The 15,552-nt window shown below is 45.9% G+C and overlaps 1 long non-coding RNA gene across 1 annotated transcript in view; it reads left to right on the top strand.

Annotated features, from left to right (window-relative positions):
* The window catches only part of LOC142072939 (uncharacterized), a 32,862-nt gene continuing 17,310 nt past the window's right edge, over positions 1 to 15,552 (top strand). The window contains exons 1-3 of the long non-coding RNA XR_012669555.1: positions 1 to 69; positions 467 to 626; positions 2,208 to 2,324. This is a non-coding gene — a long non-coding RNA (uncharacterized LOC142072939). The remainder of the gene's footprint in view (positions 70 to 466; positions 627 to 2,207; positions 2,325 to 15,552) is intronic.

Here is a 15,552-nt window from a genome sequence, read left to right as displayed (position 1 = left end):
TGACCAATGTACATGGCAGAGGGGCATTGCTGGCACATGATCGCATATATCACATTGGTGGATGTGCAGGTGAACGAGCCTCTGATAGTGTGGCTGATGTTATTAGGCCCTGTGATGGTGTCCCCTGAATAGATATGTGGGCACAATTGGCAACGGGCTTTGTTGCAAGGATAAGTTCCTGGGTTAGTGGTTCTGTTGTGTGGTATGTGGTTGTTGGTGAGTATTTGCTTCAGGTTGCGGGGCTGTCTGTAGGCAAGGACTGGCCTGTCTCCCAAGATTTGTGAGAGTGTTGGGTCATCCTTTAGGAGAGGTTGTAGATCCTTAATAATGCGTTGGAGGGGTTTTAGTTGGGGGCTGAAGGTGACCGCTAGTGGCGTTCTGTTATTTTCTTTGTTAGGCCTGTCCTGTAGTAGGTAACTTCTGGGAATTCTTCTGGCTCTATCAATCTGTTTCTTTACTTCCGCAGGTGGGTATTGTAGTTGTAAGAAAGCTTGACAGAGATCTTGTAGACATCTTCATCATCTGGACCCATGGAAAAGAAGCCCTTGAGGAATTCCACCATGATTTCAACAATTTCCATCCCACCACCAACCTCAGCCTGGTCCAGTCCACACAAGAGATCCAGGGTATGTTCTGGTTTAACTTGGATTTAAACTTGGAGAGTGGTCAGTTTGGATGAGCTATTACCAGCAGGATAGTGAGTTTGTGTGTGTGGTTTTTGGGAGGGGGGTGAGGGGGTGAGAGAACCTGGATTTGTGCAGGAAATGGCCCAACTTGATTATCATGCACATTGTGTAAAGAGTTGTCACTTTGGATGGGCTATCACCAGCAGGAGAGTGAATTTGTGTGGGGGGGTGGAGGGTGAGAAAACCTGGATTTGTGCTGCAAATGGCCCAACCTGATGATCACTTTAGATAAGCTATTACCAGCAGGACAGTGGGGTGGGAGGAGGTATTGTTTCATATTCTCTGTGTGTATATAAAGTCTGCTGCAGTTTCCACGGTATGCATCCGATGAAGTGAGCTGTAGCTCACGAAAGCTCATGCTCAAATAAATTGGTTAGTCTCTAAGGTGCCACAAGTACTCCTTTTCTTTTTGCGAATACAGACTAACACGTCTGTTACTCTGAAACGTGGAATCAAGGTGGGCTTTCTCCAGTTGGTTACAATCCATTTGCATTGTATACGGTAGATGGGCTTTTAATTGTGTCCCTAACCTCCTGTCCTCATAACACCTGAGAGAAACTGAGCTCCTATGCTGTTAGGAAAGCCCAGGCACAGAATTTCCTAACCTCCAGCAGTGCATTTTTCCCAGAATTAGACATAATTCATTTGTCCTTTTGTTAGAATATTTCCTTTAGGCTCTCGATTTGGACAGCAGCATAATAGGAATCTTTTTGGAAGGATATCTCACATTTGGTCAAAAAGAAACCCTCCCCCACCCCCACCCCCCTTTTCCTCTAAAGGCTAATAATGGCTGATTCTGATGTTGGAAGGTTAACTGCATTGCTATCAAATGGCTTACTGTTTCTCCCCTGTGTGCCCAGAAGTTGAGGGTTTTGAGAGATACTATTAAACATACGAAAGAACTATCTAATTCAGGCTGGTCTGCATCTCGGTGAATAGTCTAGGTACATGGCAAGAATGAGAAGAAAAGTAATGGCAGCCAATGGCACACTGTGAGACCCCACTTCCCATAGCTGTGAAGGTTACATGTGTCCATAAGTCAGTGGTGTCATCAGAAAGGTAATTGGAGTGTTACCATCTGTCCATTACTGGTGGATAAAGATGAGCACAAGTCATCACCCAGACCCCGCTCCTGCAAAGATTGGAGTATGGCCATAACCGACTGGGCCTACTCGGGTGCATCGAGTCAGGCAGGTTCACAAGCCTTTGCCTGAAATGGTGCCTGCAGAACAAGCCAAGTTACAGCGGCCCACACCCCATTCTCAAACGCAGAGAAGCTTCTAATCTTAATTGTGTTTTCCAAAATATTAGTCCCAGTTGGAAAACTGAATAAATGAGAGTTCCTGCTAAGTACAGCCTTAGAGTTTCTGTAACATGTGAAATGCGCAGGGAAAGGGGCCTGCCTTGGGATGTCAGAATACACAAGTTAAGCCTTGTTAAAGGAACATGTCAAAAAATGTAGATAGGTCTTACTTTAGTCTCTACTGACTGGAGATATCTTAACATTTATTATTAACACAGAATGATGAGCAAGAGTCCCAACCTTGCCGCCTTACACTTGGGAACCAGCTGTTCAGGTCTTCTCAAGATAGAATGGAACCAGTCACAAAAAACACTACCAACCACAGAGCTTTAAAGGTACCATTACCAAAACCATGAGTGACTCCACAACCTCCCTCCTCACAATGCAAACAACAATCCAAAATCAGGATCCATCTACAACAAAAAAATAAATCATGTATAAATGGAGCACCCTACCCAGAAGGGCTCTGGGAGGAAGTTTTGGCTTTTAAAGACAAGGCCACTTGAATAAGAGGGTAGGGCAGTGCCATTTGGCAGCAGCTCCTGGAGGTACACTGAAGACATTATTTCCAACCCAGTTGTACATTGTGAGCTTTCATTGCCAAACACCTGTAGTTCCTCACGTAGGCACCAACTTCTGGAGTTCACAGGGGGTGCTCGACCCCAGCTCTGCCCCAGGCCATGCCCCCACTCCACCCCTTCCACCCCGCCTCTTCCCACCCCATTCTGCCCCTCCCCTGCCTCTTTCTGCTCCCACTCCTCCCCCACCCAGTGCCTCCTGCACACCACTGAAGAGCTGGTCTATGGAGGGCAGGAGGCGCTGGGAGGGAGGGGGAGGAGCTGATCTGTGGGGCTGCCGGTGGGTGCCGAGCACCCATATTTTTTTTCCCTGTTGGGTTCTCCATTCTGAAAAATGACCATTTATTCTTACCATGTGTTTCCTACCTATTAACCAGTTACGGATCCATGAGAGGACCTTCCCTCTTATCCCATCACTGCCAAATTGGGGGTGGGCTTTTGCCTCCCTACCCACCCCCATGGACCCATAATCCCCTGTCTGGGACATCACAGTTGCTCACTGTGGGAATGACTATGCCAGCACCAGTAAGATGGTGGCTTCCAGCAGGATAATAACTGGCAGGAGGCAGATGAACCTGAAGAAACAAACAAACATTTGGCTTTTTTAAATCCAAACCCGTGTTTTCATGTCAAAAGTCCCTAGAGAACACCAATAGGGAGTGAGTGTGGCACACGACCCGAGACAAGTGAGAGCGTGTGTTGAAGAACGTTTTTCAGAGATTTCAAAGAGTTGTCAGCTGCTCTTTAAAGCTGTAGGCGTTGCTGCTCCCCCCAGCGGCTGGGGGTGCTGGTGGGGGGATTAATCAGTCTTACAGGGTTGGACTGGCAGGATCTGGGGGGGTTTTATTGGTTTTTGTTTTTTAAATGTCAGGGAGCGTGTCTGCTGATTCCTCATGCATACGCTGAGTGACTGGTACATTTCCGAGGGGAAATGGTTTTGTATTACATGTCACAGACCGTGTGTGTCGTGCTGCAGCATGTGCAGTCCGGGCTTATTTGGCACTTCCCGGGACGTGCTTCTGGCCTGTCTCTGTAAATCTGATTCCAAATGAATCAGCATCAAAGATGTTGGACCCTTCTGTTGCAATGAAATCATCCTGAGGTTTTAGAGGGATATAGAATGGAACCTCCAGGTGGCTTTTCATAATTGTAGGGCTTCCCCCTGCCAAGTTCCTCATGTCAATAGCCTACTATAGCCGCCTGGGGAGGAGAATAAGGTGAGACTGTACGTTGCCCCAATTTTTGATTAACCTAGTTACACCACCTCCACTCACTGGGCTGCAGCTGTTCCATGCAGCCTCATGCCAAATCCACCCATCCACCTCCAAGTTTTGGTCTAGCTGGCAGCACATCTTGAAAGCCCCAAATTGAAATCTTCGATCCTTCTGTTGTTTGTTTTATTCCCCCCCCCCACCCCCCCCCACACAGGGGTTCAAGTTGCTTCGATGATATCAGATTGTTCTTGAGAACTGTACTGGTGGTTTATTATCTTAGTCTTTCTCATGAGTACTGGCTTCTGGCACTGTTGCAAGGTAACTTGTTTTCTACCTCTTGCTTTTATTGCTCAAGTTTCTAAACAAATTCTTTTGGGCTCAAACTTTCCATGCTTGGTCTCAGCCCTAAGGTCAATTATTGTGGGAAGCTAGTACTTTCCATCTATGCCGCACACAGCAGGTCAGTATGGCTAGCCCCATTTTACATATGGGGAAACTGACTCACAGAGAAGGGGAGTGATTTGCCAGCAGACCAGTGGCAGAGCCAGGAATACAGCCCAAATCTGCTGAGTAACATGCCATGTCCACTGGGCCTCACTGGTTCCCCTCAGCCATTTCTGAATTATCCCTGGGGTCATGGGGCATATACACTTTTTGTACACGGATAACTCAAATGCCATTGAACTTCATATGTGGCCTAAACGAGGATGTGGTCTGTGAAAGTAAAAACAATCAATTTGCTAAGAAATAGAGCGTGTGTACATGCTGCAATTTTTTTTAAAGTGTATCTAGCATAAGAGACTATGGAGTTGTGCTGAAAATCATGTAAGTGTTGTGTCGTGTTGAGCTAGGAAGATCACCTGCCTCGCGGTCAAGCTGAAAACCGATGGAGCTGCATGAAACACACCTGAGCATCTCCACAGTGTCACAACCAATTTGTTCCTCTTTCTTTTCTTTTCTGTCTTGTAAGCGGGGTTCAAAAAAGAACTAGATAAATTCATGGAGGATAGGTCCATCAATGGATATTAGCCAGGATGTGCAAGGATGGTGTCCCTAGCCTCTGTTTGTCAGAAGCTGGGAATGGGCAACAAGAGATGGATTTCTTGATGATTCCTGTTCTGTTTATTCCCTCTGGGGCATCTGTTGGAAGACAGGATACTGGGCTAGATGGACCTTTGGTCTGACCCAGAACGGCCATTCTTATGGTCTTTAAAAATAAAGTAATTTGGAGACTGGAATCTACATAAATGTGCAAAGCCAACACTGTGCATGAAAACACTAAAGGTTGAGGAGGTGAAAGTGTATGAGTTCTCATTGCACTGCTAACGTACCCTCATTGCATGCACGTGCATGTATTCACAACAGTCTAACTATGGTAGCAATGTGTAGCTAAGTATACTTGTGGGCTGGTTTCACTCCATACCCCAGCACTGGCGCCCTGGTGGCAGACCACCGCCCTGCTTGTTGACACACAGTTCCTGCAGCCTCCCCTCTATTAAGGGGCCCACAACCAGCCCCAATTTAGCAGTACTATCTGAGCAGCAGGTCCTGGATTCAGGGGAGGCCCAGGCGTTCCCTGGTAGCAAGGCTCCTGGCAGAGATAAAGGCTCAAACTGCATTCAGGCATTGCCTCAGCTTGGTCATGCCAGCCTTGTGCTGGGTGCATGACACAGGGCAGGGAGATGTGGTCACAATTTAGCCCCATTGATGCCCTGGCCAAGCCCAGATCTCAGGGGCTGGTTCTCTGTGTTTCTTATCACACTACGCAGGCACCTAGCACAAGAAAACACACACACACAAATGGTATCTCTAGTGAAGCTGAAGAGACAGCTAGAAACATAAACTTTGCCCTGTCCCTAATGCCCCTGGCCTTCCTCAAAGTGGCTAGGATGTCTGTAGGAGCCCCTGATACAGTGACGAGATGCTGATTCCTTTTGAAGTGATAATTCCCCAGTGGCATGGGTTAATTGAATGGACATATTTCATTAAACAAAGCTTCGCCATCTGGTCTGCCCCAATTATGAATGTGAAAAAGAACAAATTTCGCAATTACAACAGTGCAAAAGATGTCAGTGGTTTTAAATGCATGTAAATAGCCTTTCCAGGAGGCAGACCCCCAGCCGCGAAGGTCTTGCTTGCATGCTGGGCACAGATCTCCCTTGCCACCCACTTCTCCCCATGCAATAACATCTCGGCTGGCAAGAGAGATTGATAACCGGGGCTGTTTTATAGGACTGTGTCTGACCTGTGTGTAATGCAGCAAAACAAGGGAGATGGATTGCGGTCTGTTGTGCTCAAGTAGATGGATGTTACAACAAGCGCTCCTTTATGAGTTGCGTTTGCTTGTGAGGTGTCGCGGTTCTTCATTCCAGGGAAGGTTGGTTCCATGTAAATATATCACCTAAGCATTTACTGTGTGTGTGTCTCAGAAGGAGACCATCTCTGAATCTCAGGTTGAAGTGGTGATCAGGAGAAGATGTAATGGATGAGCCCCGACTCCTCTTGCTTTACTGTTGCCCTGGCAGATGTTCAGTCACTTTGCTTTACTCTCCTTCCCTATTTTCTTTGTCTGTCTCTGCAGGAGGAAATAATTTAAGGAGTTCTTCCTTGTCGTTCCATTATCACTTTTTCCTAACTCATTGGTGTGCAGACACCAACTGAACCCCATGCAAACTCAGTGCCTGCTGACAGGCCAGCTTGACCAAATTTGGAACTCAGGGTTGTTCACCTGCACCACCTCTTTGCTGACGTCTCCTAGCGTTTGCTCAGTTAAATTAATTTAGTGGTGGTGGAAGGTGCTGGCTTGAGGGCCCTTGCGTCTGAGAGCCTCTGTGCACAGAGTCAGCAGCCACAGTGCAAGGTAATCCTAGGTCCCTCCTTACTAATGTACCTCAACCTTGATCTATAAGGGCCACCTCTAGATGTGAGATGGAGCTTCAGTCTCCATGGTTCATTCAATAGTTAGTTTGTGAGTGTGTGTTTTGGAGGGGGGGGGGTGAGAAAACCTGGATTTGTGCTGGAAATGGCCCACCTTGATTATCATACACATTGTAAAGAGAGTGGTCACTTTGGATGGGCTATTACCAGCAGGAGAGTGAGTTTGTGTGTGGGGGGGCGGAGGGTGAGAAAACCTGGATTTGTGCTGGAAATGGCCCAACTTGATTATCATACACATTGTAAAGAGAGTGATCACTTTAGATAAGCTATTACCAGCAGGAGAGTGGGGTGGGAGGAGGTATTGTTTCATGGTCTCTGTGTATATAATGTCTTCTGCAGTTTCCACAGTATGCATCCGATGAAGTGAGCTGTAGCTCACGAAAGCTTATGCTCAAATAAATTGGTTAGTCTCTAAGGTGCCACAAGTACTCCTTTTCTTTATTCAATAGTTAGTCTCTCTGCCAAGGCAGCCGACAAGGTTGCTAGTTAGCACACATTGGGGTTGTGTTGCTGAGACACTTGCCTGCTGAGAACAAGTCTGAGAGGCCTTTACATGGCTTTGCTATTGTGATTTCTTGTGTGTCTCCTCCATGCGCATCCTGACAGCCACAGAACCAATTCTATGATGCCTGCGGAGTCACTCTGGATTCACACCAGGGTTGCACACATTGTGGGTTTGATCCTGCTCTTAGTTGTTACACTGGTGCAACTCCATTCACTTCTTGATTTATACCAGCCGGAGATCAGAATAAGGATTCTAAAGCTGTTATCAGTGTGGCATTAGATATAGTTATTTGGATTACACTAGCACCCAGAAGCTGGATCAGAATTGGAGGCTTCACATGGCACAGGAGGACAGGCCTTGTCAATCCAAATTAATTATAATCACTTTTATTTTTGATGATGAAAGTTAAATTGAAAGTGACAGGGTGGCAGCAGTGAGGTGGTGGAGGGGAGATGGTTACCACAAAACTGGGTGCAAGGAAGAGGCTAGGAGGGAAGATTATGTTTAACAGAAAATCAAAAATAATAAATTAAAGAATTTTTAAAGTACAGGGAACAGGTTTTCCAGTGCTTTAACTCTGTGCTGTTAACTCTTTGCTTCCTGATGAACCTATTTGTGGTTGAGGAAGAAGACTTTTCTAAAATGGGAGGGGGAGCTTTGTTTCAGAATTGTTTATAAACTGTAAGATTAAAGAGCCATGCTTTCATGCCTTCAGCCATCCACACAGTGAACTAATGGTCAACTGAAAGCCACCCAGTGTTCGTTGATTACCTAGGGGTGGTGAAGGGTGAGTTTTTTCCCTTTATTCCCCGGACAGGTTAGAGGAAAGTTGGCAAAAGTATATGCAAAAAGTGGGGCCTGATCCAACTCCCATTAAAGTAAAGGAAAAACTGCCCCATGAATCCGAACTTACAGAAGGAACCACTATGTGGACCACTATTCTGCTGATGTCTGTGAGACCCTGGCTGGCAGTAGGCTTCCATGCTTGCACAGCTCTTTGCAGGATAAGGTCCTATGCTCCCAGATGTTCTCTCTTTAATTAATATTTCTTAATTAGTTTAGGTCACTGCACATCAGGTGGCTACAACCAAAATCAAGCTAAAAAGTAAAACGCTAGTTAGAGGGACATGTAGATAAACATCCCTGGTAATTTGCAGCATCTCTGGCTGACACAGTATTTTTGGTTACCAATTTGTCCAATAACCCAAGACGCTGTAGAACAAGGGGAGAGAAAACTACAAACCAACAAACCCCAAGTGGCTTGCCCTACACTGCAATAGGAGACCCTTTCCCAAGGCACTAGATGGGTTTGTCATGACCCTTTGGATGCTGAGCAGATTAGTTCTTCTGTCACCATATCACTGCTATTCTCTGTGTTCCCACCAATGATTTTAATTGAAGTGAACCTCACACACACATAATGAGCAGAGTGCTTGTCACCAACCTCCTTATTATTTTTTTATTTATTTTCTGTCTTGCAAGCCAGTGGAAGTGAGTCTGTTAAACAATTAGCTTTTCATTTCCCACATTTACTGTCGCCCTCAGGTAAAATTGCACTGCAGCTAAATAAAACCTCTGGAAATGAATTGTAGACTCGATGGCCCTTAAGCCCTAGAGGCATTTAAATTCTGGATTAAGAAGTAGGATTATTGCTTTGAAGAAGCAGTTAAGCAGAATTGCCTACAATAGGCCGCTTTTATTCCTGAGCTCTTTTAGGATGGGCACAGAGGAAATAACTCTTTTGTTGTAGCTTTTTCAAACTGGTCCTTGGATCAAATGTCCCTCACTAGTTAAAATGCACACTTCAAAGTTTTATCCCATCCCTCAATCACTTTGCCTCTGGCTCCTTCTGTGTAGCATATAGCAAATGCTTGACTGGGGCATCCCCAGGGGAGCTACCTGAAGGCAAAGATCTCCCTGGTGGTTGTTGTTGATTTGCTTTTCTAAATGGAAGAGCGCTACAGGGTTTTTATTTTATTTTATTTTTTGTTCTTGCTGCTGTTTCAATGCTCTGCTGTGGTTGGCAGGTCCATCTGCCATGGTGCAGGGGCACACAACATTGTCCTGCATGGAATGGTTGTGAATGGGCACCAATTTGGTGTTGTAGTGACCCTACTATTGGTAGAAAAGATATAGGTCCAAGGGAGGTCAGGTTCTATTCTCACTTAGACTGGGATCCTGGCCCATGAACTGAGAACCAAGAAAAGCTCTTGCAGGAAATAAGGCGTGAAAGAGGACGGGAAGAGGAAGGCATAGTAAAGAGTCGGGGAACAGGGATTTTTTCCCTTTTATTAACTCTTCAATAATACTGAGGCTATACTCCAATGCTTTCTCCGTTCAGACTCAAACCTCCTAGGTTAGTCCGGGCTGCCCTCCTGAGATAACAGCAGGCCAGGCACTGTGTCTGCAGTTGAGCTAGAGACCAAGGAAGCACGTCCCCAGTTAACTCTGCTGTAGGAACAATGGCCATGTCTTTGACTGTGCCAGGGAAACAAGGGAAGTTACAGCCAGCAAGAAGGTACTGTGCTGATGTACTGCTGGACATAAATGTGACCAGAACAAGTTGTGCAAAGACTAAGAATAAAGTTAGGCTTCAGACAGGACCGTCTGGCATCTGAAAGTTCCTGGAGGAAAGAGCTCCCTCTATCTGGGCAGAAAAGAAATTTAATGGCCTTTTGATTGCATCCCTGCAGAAAACCATAAGTGGCATTAGCCCTCAGCACTGAGGGAACCCCCCTGGGATCACTGACGAATTAATGACCATGATAAGTTTTCTCCATGAGTTTTAAATCTGGAATGGGGAATTTCTGGCATGTTGAGCCCACTCCATACTGTATAGGGGGAGCCATGACACCCAAGTGGTGATATTTTCAAAGTCAGGCTGCTTTTTTTCTAAGCTCCAAAGCTTTTGAGACACCATCAATGTCAGTAAGAAGAAGAAAAAAATCTGATTCTGTTCAGAGCCCGTCACTTCTGAAAAGAGGCAAAGCCGATTTCTTTCCTTATTTCTTGACTTTATTGATCTGTATTGTGCCTACCACTGCAGCAGTGAGATATGTACAGAGCTATAATATGTTCAGATTAGTAACTTCGCTTGAGGACAGATCTTAATCTACTGTAAAGTGGTGTAGGTGTACTGGCCTATTTCTACAGTTTAACAGGAAGCAGGACCGTATAGTAGTCAGAGTGTGGGATCATAGAATCATAGAATATCAGGGTTGGAAGGGACCTCAGGAGGTCATCTAGTCCAACCCCCTGCTCAAAGCAGGACCGAATCCCCGCCACTGGGATTAGATGTTGGCCAACCCTGAACTCTGCCACTTGCTCGCTGTCTGGTGACACTCAGTGGGGCAGGCTATGTGTAGTTAGTCTGGGAGTTGGAGAAGCAATCAGAACAGGGTTTGGCTTGTGTCCAGTGGCCGCATCTCAATAAAGAATCCCCTTGATATTATTACACCTGAATTCTGACTCTTCTCTCCCACGAGGGACACTGCGCCACCCAGGTATCGATCAGAGATTCTCAAAATGTGCTTCAGATCTTAGACTGTAAAGTACTTCTATGTTTGTACAGTGTCTAGCACAACTGGACTCCAAGCCCAATCAAAGCCTCTGGGTGCTACTGTAATAATAATAAATGCCTACCCTCTGACTCACAGATGTTAGAGAAGGATGGTTGGCCAACTTCCCCTGAAGTTCTTCTGCTGTAGTCATGCACATAAAGCTCCAGATATCAAACCCTTTGGGGTAGCTCAGTCTGACGCATGCAATGATTAATAGCTACGGTGGGGAGGAGCAGTGCTGAACGGACACAGGGTTCATGGTTGTCTGATCAGTTGTCTGATCAGTTGGCAAGAGCAAAGGAGACAAATGCCCAGTTTTGTCAAAGAAGTCGGGACAGGGCCTAAAAAGGGGACTATCCCAGCCAAAACGGGATGTATGGTCACCCTATCTCTCTGAGACAGTCAGCCAAGGTGCCTGTTAACAGCAGCTGTGGTAGTATTTCCTTGTAAACTGGGGGGGGGGGGGTCTGTCCACTGGGAACTCAATGGGGAACACTGAGTGATTTCCCATAGGCAGCCGAACACCCAGTAGTGATTTCTGATCTCTGCTCATCTGGGTAATAATCTAGCCAGTCACCAGGAGACCAAATTCTTGGTACCATGCTACCTACCACTTCAGCCATTTGTGTCTCTTGTTTGCGCATGCTCCAGTTTTTCAATGTCCTTTTTAAAATGCAGACGCCAGAGCTGGCTGCAGTATTCTGAGGTACTTTAGAAAATGTTACCTCTGGGTTGAGCCCATCTGGCCCACAAAAACTGAGCCCTGGCATATTCTACTTGTCACAATAGTTCCACTGCCTCTCATGTAAGCACGCTCTGGGCCAGCTCTTCAGCTGGTATGAACTGGCATTGCTCCGTGGATCTGGCGCTCACAGAGTAGAAGCATTCTATGGAGAAGGGGAGCAATTTCAGCAAGACTTTCTGGCCACCGGAGATGGTTTCAAGGTGCTCCTCACCCAGGCATCCAAAGAAATCCCCACAAATTTACATTTTGCTACTGTTTTCAAAGTCATCCTCCATCCAGCTGGAGCAGGCTGGTATACTGGGGCTGATAGAATTTCACACAAACTCCACCTGCTTCTTATAGGTGTTCAGTGCAAGTACGTGGCGGTGATGTCATATGGGCACCGGCATTTACTGTGTGTTTTTCACACAGTGTGTTGCTCAAGACTCAGCCGGGCTGTGTCAGAGAAGCAGCACCAAGTCTCCTTTTCATATTGATTTGTTTCTTTTCTGCAGAGCAGAAGGAAGCCTGAAACATCAGTCCCACTTCTCAGGAGGCAGGGTTAACAGAAGGTCTAGTCAGATGGTGTGTTGGACAGATGGCTCAAGGCTAACCCCTCAGGCATTGCTCACTGAAGGACGAAAACAGCGCTGGGAAATCTCCAGCCTGGGCTGATGTCTGCAAAAGAGAGAAGAGAGTGATTTATGAGCAGGCAGGCCTGGAGCCTGCATGTGATTTGTACTCCAATGAGATGAATCCGTCACAGACTGCTCAGTAACTAGCTACAGTTCTGGACCCCTCAGACCATATCCTCTTGTGTGATGCTCACAGCAGCCTATAATGGTGAGTGTTCATGAAGAGGTCAGAGTCCCTAGTAGCAAGCAGTCTGACAGGGTTTAGCATGTCCTAGCTGAATTGGTGTATTGGCCTAGTCCAGTCTGGCTTGGAACAGCTGTGACAGTCTCAATACTTGGAATTGAGGGATTCCTGAAAGGAAGGGAAATATGTGATGGTCTTTCTCTCTGCTGGTTGGAGGACTGGCAGGATACATATTTATTATAGCTACCAGTGACTGGCAATAGAGGTGTTTCTTTAGCTCAAGTTACAATGCTACAGGTTTTGGGAGCTAAAGGACTGTTTGGATCCTAGCACACTAGCTACCATATAGTTGAACCTGTGATTATAGTTTATAGGTTATATGCAATGTTTATAAAGATGAACATTAGATTATACCGCTTGTCCTTTTGAGTAAATGCATATACCCGGGGGGGGGGAGAGGAAGGGGGGGGAGAATTGTCCTGTCCTATGGTTTTGCATATGCAACAGACTGTTTCTGCGCACACAGAAAAAGGAGGGGGCCACCAGGCTATTGTGTACGGAGGGAGGATAATTAGTTGCCCAGCACCTCAACCTGTGCTGCTATGGTGTGCTTTCTTGAACCATATTACTCAGCTGCTAGATGTCTCTGTGCATGGTATAGAGTTCAAGGCAGACTACGGCCCCTGGTAAACGAGGGAGACTGAGTTGGAGCTCACGCTGTGTGGGAGCTTGTTTGCTGCTCTGCAGTTTGCTGCATTCTTTAATAAATGCCTCCTGTTTAAAATGTTCTATGATTCCATATATCATGACAGTGCTTCTGAAAGAGACACGAAATTGGGAATGGAAGAAGAAGTGGGTGGGACTGAAATTATAACCCAGGCCTTCACGATAACACAAACGATAAAACTACCTAAGTAATCACCATGCAAACTCATGGAATTCATTCTGTAATGACACTGTCAATAATGAATGAAGTCAGAAATGATCAGGGTAATTTCCTACCTCATTCATTATTATTTGTATTGCGGTGGTGCATGAACAGTGTGTTCATGGGGTAATCAAAGATCAGGACCTCATTCGACTAGGTGTAACCCACACACCTTCTGCGTGTGGTGTTCTGTCCAGCTAGTAGCACCAAGACCACTTAAACAGACAGAGATTGAGTCTGCTCTACATCCTTAGCTAACAGGTGGCTTTTAGCTCAGGCTATAGAGACTCAAGCACTAAGCTCAAGAGGTCCCTGGTTCAATCCTGCCCACCGATGATCGGGGTCTGTCAGCATTACATAGATACTGTACAAGCCCAGTACAAAAAGATGTCCCTGCTCCAAAAAGCTTACCATCTAAGTACCCCTGTGGAAACCTGTTGACACAACGTATGGAAAAAAAGTTCTGTTTGGAAGTGAAATGGAAATATTCCTGGGTGGCACATAATCTTTTAGCAAAACTGTATAAATATTGCTTAGATTTCTAGAGTGGGATTATTTTTCTCTTGCATTATCCTACCCTTGGCTTTACTATAACTTTTCCTGCCTTCTTCAGGACCGCCTGAGCTCAGATTCTGAGGGATCAGTAGTGTTTTCCTCGAAAAGACCCTGATGACATTTGTAGTTCTTTTGCACTAGTGACAACAATTTCCAGAGCTGCTGTGATTTGCCGTCCTTTGTACAGCAGTGAGTGGAACATTCTGCTGATGGTAAAGCCGATTTAATGTTCCGTGGGCCTCTTATTCTTACAGTGGTTGAACATAGTAATAGCAATGGTAATGTAATGTTCCTCCTCGGCTAGAAAAAAAGAGTGCAAAACGACCTTTCATCTATGAAAGTGAATGGAAATGAATAGGAGGTGTGTGCCTAGAATCCAACAAGCAAAAGGAAACCCACTGAATCTCTATCGTTGACCAGGTCTCTCCCAGTGGTAAACTGGGAGTGGATGTCTGAGAAAAGGCCTCGACCTCTGAGCTTCAAAATTTCAGCCCTGGTCTACACTACAGAGTTAGGTTGATGTAAGCTGCCTTACATCAACCTAACTCTGTAAGCGTCTACACTAAAATGTAGCTCCTACCAATGTAATTTGCCCAATACACTGACTTCACCTCTGTGAGAGGCGTAGTGCTTAGGTTGATGTAGTTAGGTCGACGCAGCATCAGTGTAGACATCGTGTTGATTACATCAACTGTTGCTGCCTTTCAGAAGCCGTCCCACAATGCCTCACACTGACAGTGCAAGCCCTCCTGGTGAGGACACGCACCGCCGACACAAGGAGTGTAGTGTGGACGTGTAAAACCAATTCAATTACTGCGGAGGCTGTATGTTGACGTAACTTAGGTCGACTTAATTTTGTTGTGTAGATTGGCCCTCAGTGTGTGTGTGTGTGCGTGTGCACACCCAGGGACCACTGACATTTTCCTTTTACCTTTCCTCTTCCTTCTTAGGCGTTCTAACCTAAAGCTGGAGGACAAGGAAGATACTCCCCCCTAGGTGCAGTGTACTGTAACTGTAGTTACACATGCCTGTGTCTACACAGAGGGGACCAAATATTCTAAAAGGTCACCTGCGACCCACTAGTGGGTACTGCAGGTAGCTCTATGTTATGTTATACTCAGGAAAGCAATGTTAATTTTTAATAAGACGTGCAGCCTTTCATCTTTAAGATCGCTGATTTCAATCAAGGCTGGCACAGTTTTACCTGAAAGTTATTACCATCTAATGATTTTTCCGTGGCCCATCTGAAATGAGGTAGGTGGTCTCTGCTCCATTTCTAGAGGACGTGTGTTCATATCACAAACCCTCCACCACAACTGGCCCCCAGAGAGGCCACGAGCTGAATGAGCTTGGACAATCAACTACCCTCTGAACACCAGAGGCCATCCCCCCGAATCGGGCTTGAAGCATCTTTGTAGAGCATTGGTAAGGAAGCTTTCCCTGCTGCTGCTCATACTGTATCCAGTCTGAGAATAAATCAATGCTGCAAGTCCCCAGGACTGTCAATCTGGCATCCTTCACCGGTATGTAACACACTCCCTTAAAAAATAAAAGAGGGGGAAAAAGTCATTCAATTTTCCATGTATTGGTAATCTCTCCAAAGAAGACACGTCAAGACTACAGCTTTACAATCTGACCCGAACCCAACAGGACCCAACCGTGAGTGTCAGTTTCAGATTAGGTCATAAAACAACCAGACCGTTTTGAGCTTGGGTCTGCTCCCCTCCTCCTGCCCAGGGGGTC

The sequence above is a fragment of the Caretta caretta genome, chromosome 8, assembly GCF_965140235.1.
Source record: "Caretta caretta isolate rCarCar2 chromosome 8, rCarCar1.hap1, whole genome shotgun sequence".
NCBI classification, from domain to species: Eukaryota; Metazoa; Chordata; order Testudines; family Cheloniidae; genus Caretta; species Caretta caretta.
This window is presented reverse-complemented; position numbering and strand designations above follow the sequence as displayed.